The sequence below is a fragment of the Pteropus alecto genome, unplaced genomic scaffold (assembly GCF_000325575.1).
Source record: "Pteropus alecto unplaced genomic scaffold, ASM32557v1 scaffold109, whole genome shotgun sequence".
In the NCBI taxonomy this organism is placed as follows: domain Eukaryota; kingdom Metazoa; phylum Chordata; class Mammalia; order Chiroptera; family Pteropodidae; genus Pteropus; species Pteropus alecto.
The window spans coordinates 7,377,971-7,384,534 of record NW_006494608.1 but is presented as its reverse complement, the minus strand read 5'-3'; positions in this window follow the sequence as shown (position 1 = coordinate 7,384,534).

Genomic DNA, 6,564 nt, shown 5'->3' with positions numbered 1-6,564 from the left:
TTTAGGTTTTTCTATGTAGAGAATCATGTCATCTGCAAATAGTGACAGTTTGACTTCTTCGTTTCCTATTTTGATGCCTTTTATATCTTTCTCTTGTCTGATTGCACTCACTAGGACCTCCAACATTATATCGAATAAAAGTGGCGATAGTGAACAGCCTTGCCTTGTTCCTGATCTTAGAGGGAAGGTTTTTAGTTTTTCACCATTAAGTATAATGTTGGCTGAGGGTTTCTCAAAGATGGCCTTTATTATGTTAAGGTACTTTCCTTCTATACAAATTTTGTTAAGTGTTTTGATCATGCTGTATCTTGTCAAAGGCCTTTTCTGCATCTATTGATATGATCATATGATTCTTATTTTTTAATTTTTTTACATTAATTGATTTGTGTATGTTGAACCATCCCTATGCCCCTGGGTTAAAACCCACTTGATCATGGTTAATAATCTTTTTAATATGTTGCTGTATTTGGTTCACGAGTATCTTATTTAAGATTTTTACATCTGTGTTCATGAGAGATATTGGTCTGTAGTTTTCTTTTTTGTGCGTGTTATCTTCACCAGGTTTTAGCCATTCTGGTGCATATATCATGTTATCTTCATTCTGATTTTAATTTGCATTTCTCTGATGAGTAGATGTTGGTGGAGGTAATTGGTGGGGAATAGTGGAGAAAGGAATAGCTATTATAGACAGAAAAACAAACATATGCAGGTAGGTACAAAGTCTAGATAATGTATATGATAGGTGCAGAGGATGGCAAGAGATGAGACAAGAAAGAAGACCAGGAGGAGTACGAAAGGGTTTCACAGCAGGCTAAGAAGGTTAAACTCATAATATCACTGAAAGCTAACCATCAAAAGATTTTTAAGTAGGAGACTTATAGTTAAATGATCCTTTTGACAGCAGTGTGGAAGACAGATTGGAGGAAGCAATAGTGGAGGAAATAGCCAGGAAAGTTGGTGAATAGAGCCTGGATAGAGGCAATGACACCAAGACCATGCAAAGAAGGTGGTTTTAAGAGAAATTTAGGCAATAGAATCAATAGGATTGGCTAGACGAAGGAAGTGAGGAGGAGGGAGAAGCACAAGATGGCCTATAAGATTCTGGCCTGAATAACTGGTTAGATGGTGATAATATTTACTACCTTGGGAATAAAGGAAAATAAGCAGAAACAGGGTAGGATGTGATGGGAAAGGTAGCAAAATTCATTTTGGACATGTTATATTTGAAGTGGTGGTAGAACATCCAATTAGAAAGTTATTTTCCCCCATCCCCGGCCTCAAACACCTACCCCAGAAACCAAGCAATGTCTCCTAGAGGTCTGATATTTTCTTGTCTTAGAAAAGAGCTAAGATTTTGTTTTCAAACCTAAATCCATAGAACTAACAGAGCTATCTTTCCAAAGGATGAAAGGGGACTTGGAGGTTAAAAATGGAAATAAAATAAAGTGCTGTGGTCTTTAAGAGTAAGAAAAGAGTCCCCTGAGGCAAACTCTGCCAAATTAAAATGATGTTATGAAGGGTGTTGCTATATTTCTCTCAGAGCAGCTAGCAGTAGTCAAAAGCAAGACTGCATAGCAGAAAACAAAGATATAAGATGCTGACCTCTGTAGATTACATATTGGTCATCAGCATGTGTAGGGGAGTTAAAGTCATGAAACAGGGAGAGCTTACTCTAGGATGCTTCTAGTATGAGAGAAGGAGGGCCAAGATGATGAGAAACAGAGTTTAAGGGGTTGATAATGGAACAGGAGGAGTCTGAAACAGAATATCCAGAAAGGCAAGAAGAAAACCAGCAAGAACAATGTCATGGAAGCCAAGGAAGAGAGAGTTTAAAGAGTTTAAAGAAAGAAGTGTTGAAGTGATAAGTTAAATAAGGTGAGTATTTTAAAGAGTTAGAAAGTCATTAAGACTGCCAGAGACATTTCACTAGATTGATGTATAAGCCTGATTACGGCAAGCTGTAAGCCTGATTACGGCAAGATGAAGAAGTGTGGAGAATGTTTTATATTCTTTTATAGGGTTCAATAATAAAAGGGAAAAATATAGGGTGATGTCTAAGTAGGGTTACAAGTTTGGGGGAGAGAATTTTCCTTTAATATTTATCATGGTAAAAACCAATAGTGATAGATAAATTTAAAAAAATAGGATAGAGAAGGCTAAGGAATAACGGAAGCATCAGAAGGAAAACTAACAGAGAAGTCTAAGGAAAGGATAGGTTGTCTATACCAATTGCTTTAAAAAAATTCATGAAACATAAGGGCAGAAAATAATCTGCTGTATTTGTCAACTAGGATACCAGTAATGGCTTGAGAGAGGTTCATTTGAGTATTGGAGACAGAAGCAAGAGTTCAAGGAGCTGAAATCTGAAGAAAATATGGGCAATTTAAAATAAAAAGTTTAAAATTATGTTTTTAAGACATCAGGCTGTGATGGAAAGAAAATAGGCAAGTTCACTAAGCCCATCTATCATTTTTGTTAGGCCCATGGTCTGCATGAGTGGCCAGTGTACCAGTGATCTTGCCTTGCTCATTGGACTGGGGTGGGTACTAGTCAAGGGGAGTGAACTGTGTATGGGCACAGATGTTAATTAAGGTGAAGCACTTAAAGTAATACACATTGGCTTTCTCTTCTAGGAAACTCTTTCTGGGGGAAATTAAAAGTCCACTCATGGTTCAACGACAGATGCACAGTGACACTATTGGAAGAGATTCTTATGTTTTTGAAGTGAGGAAACTTCCTTTTTTCTTGGAGAGAAATTGATCCCCATGGTAATTAGAGGTCAAAGTAATGTTCGGGGAAATAGTATCTGTTAAACTGCCTTTCAGAGATTACGTCTTTCCTTTTCGGTATTTTCTGTTATTTTGAGCCATAATAGGAAAGCAAAGAACCATTAAGAAATCTATAGACGAAACACTTTCCATTTATACCATCATAATCTCAGAATATCTAAGTAATCAGTCAATAACAACAACAAAAAAGCCAAGTAAGTAACAATCATTGATGAAATCTGTCTTCTTTTCAAGTACCAACTTACTCATTTTGTAAGCATGGGTACTTATAATTATGTCTTTAAAGCTAACTAGGGTTTTCGAGAAAGTCAAGTATAACCATGGGCTATGGCTTTTATTAGTCACAGCCTCTGGAAGTGTTGATTCAGCTGAGAAGAAAGCAATAGGATTCATTCTGACTTAGTAGTCATGTGTGAAGGAAGGGTGCCCAGCCTGCTGCCCTCCTCCCATGCACTTTATTCCAATCACATGGCCTTTCAGGATGTCAAAGCATGGACTCCTTCCTTCCTCAAGGCCTTCCTACAGGTTGTTCCTTCTACCTTTACCTCCATTTTTTGGCTGGCTAAACACTGCTCCCTCAGAAGGGTCTTCCCTGACTGTGGAGAAGACAAAAAAGGAAAAGTAAATGTTTGAAAAAATTATTCTTAAAAAAAAAACATACCTTTTACTATGATTAAGAAAGTATTATTTATTTTTCTTATGCCGTAATGTGTTCAGTTTCATAATAGGTTATAAAGTTTGCTACATTCTTTTAATAATATCTGAGCAGAGCAAGAGCAGGGAGGAAATTACCAGGCATGACTGTAGGAGATTGGTGATAAACACTTTTACACCACTTAAAAATACTTAATACCCTTTGCCTTTGTTGCAGAAAGGTATACTATCATTTCATTATCACTTTTACATGTTATAGCTCAAGTAGTCAAGTTGCCATGTCTAGTCTACTGGAGATGAAGAAAACAAAACTCATTTTTGCAAACTCTTAAAAAAGGAAATGTTCATCAATTTGGAGATACTCTGCCTTTCAGAATACTTAAGAATAGTCTTTAAAATGTTTACACATACGAGCAAAAGTCAAAGCTAACTTTAGACAAAAACTTAGGTTTTAAGACTCCTTTGGGTATGAATAGACATAATCATTCTGAGAGAAATGTTTTTTTGGCCTACTTTTTAAATCCCAGTTCCACTCCATTTCACCCACTCCACAATGTAATACAGTACCTGATGCATATTTATTCAAGAAAAGTTTATTGAGCACCTTTTGTGTGCTGAGTATTTGCTAAGAAAATGGGGACATAGGCATAAATAAGAAGAGTATCTACGTTTTAAAAGAGGATTATAAATACTAACACAAAAAACAAACAGCTTAATGATGCATTCTATGCACTAACATCTAGGTTTTATAGATGTTGCATCAGAAATTGGTAAAAAATATACACAGAGACCACCTGAGCAGAAAAAGTCCAATAGGATCAGGAAACACTTTATAAGAAAGGTGTTATAAGCTGTGTTTGTTTGGAAGATTTCTCTCTGAGGAACGTGATCATACCTAGATAGTGAGATAGTTGAGTGTCCCACAGTGAAGCCGTCCAGGCTCTATCTAATGACACTGTATCAAGCCCTCCACCAAAAGTCTAGCCTTCATACACAGAGCCTCGAATCAGCTTTTAGTGCCTGTTCATAAATATGGGCAGACAGCCAAGGATCACCAAATATTTGAGGAAAGTCTTCTAATGTGAAAAAAATAATGCAAAACAACAATAGCAGAAGCACATTGGCAAGAAACACAATTTAAGAAGAAATAATTTCTAAATATCTTAACTGATATCCTTAGGAAAATAGAAAAGATGATGCATTCACAAACAGGAATTAAGAGCTATAAAGAAGAATATTTAGAGAACAAAAGAAATGTAAAAGTGGCATTAGAAATACAAAACTTAGTAGAAGAGTTAAATGATAAAATTGAGGAAATATCTTAGAAAGAAAAACCAAGAGAACCCTAGATGTTCTAACATTCAAATTACAAGAGTTCCAAAAAAGAGAAAAGAAAAAACAAAGGAAATTATCAATGAAATAATTCCCAGAGTTTAAAGATAAAAGTTTCCAGATTATGAGAGTCTATTGAAGGCCCAGCACAACATCACAAGACTTAAAAATACAGCAGCAAAGAAAAGTTCTAAAGTCCCTGGGGTAGGGGTGGGAAGATGATTACATTTAAGTGACCTAGAATCAAGATTGCATCAGACTTCTTTGCCAAACTAGGAGCAAAAAGACAATGAATGTACATTTAGTTCTCTAGCATCCTTTCTGAGTAAGCCAAGAAAGGGAAAGGCATGTGACATTGGAATTATGGTATCAAACAGAAGAGCTATGAGAGGGAAACCACAGAGTTATTGCAAAAGGAAATCTTAGGATGGCAGTTGATATAGGCCCAGAGGGCACTCAGACCAGATAAGAACAAAACAAATCACACTCAAAGAAACATTCCCGCCAAAACAAAAATAATAGAATATCCGATCATTTGAATGTATTGAGGAAACATATAGATTTTCCAGACACTTTGAAAATGAAACAGTGAGAGAAACAGAAAACTAAACTAACAGGTGAGGGAGAATATTAATTACAGGAAAAACAAAAGTTGTATAAGAAAGGAAATGAATTAACAGTACACTATATGGCTCATGTGGGAATACTGGTAATACAGCCATAATATTGTAAATGGTGAATATTGATCTAACTAAAAATTATCATCTAATCTTATTGGGAGGAGAAGGAAAGTGAGGAGGGTGTGTACGATGTATTAAGGTGTGAGAGGTGGTAAGAGAGCATGAAATATTTATTTTCTATAATGAGAATTCAATAGGTCTAACTGGAAAACAAGTCAGAAGAAAGCAGTGTAAGGATGCTATGTCGAGAAAAAGAAGCAAATCCTAGAAGAAACATCTAAAATATTTAAAAATAGTTGCCTCCAAGAAGCAGAAATGGGGGTGTATGCCTAGAGGAAACCTAATTTTTATTTTTTAAAAAGCCACACAACTTAGAGAATTACCATACTTCACTGAATCTCAATATACTGATGCACTATTTTTTATATACCATTAAAAAAAATGCTAAAAAATTAAGACGAAATGCTCTCCCAAAGCTTAGAATTTTTTATATTGATTTAAAAAGCTATTTGGTGCTTATGTAGATATTCTTATCATATTTCACCTTTGTACGTATATAAAAAAAGAAAATGTAAATGAAATAAATTAGCCTAGTATTTCTAAAACTTCCTCATAGAGTCCAACTCTTCTGAGTTCTCTTGGACTCAAAGTAGTTGATCTCCATATTTTTTCAGGCAATATCAATTTCCGTGCTATCTAGAGTATTAGGAATATACAGCATCTATTGAAACAGTGCTTACTTAGCCTTCCTACATAAGTCAATTAATATTTTAACACTGTCTTTAGGTTTCCTTCCAAGCTGTTGACACCCACTTGGCAGTTTTTGATACTGTTATTACTTAATTTTACTGAAAGCTGTCAATAAAAGTTCACTATACAAGAATCAGGACTCATGTTCCTTCCTTAAGGGGTCCTTCAATAATTGTTGAATAAAACATTAGAGAGCTGCAGTTGTCCAGTCATATCATCCTAAATAATAATCAAGTTTGTGCAAGCAAGTAATGGTCACTGCGTTAGAACAACTTCATGGCTGACAGCAAGTAGAAGACACCATCAATTTTAGATGTATCCCAATTTCAGACATGTTAAATCATAAACACATACACACA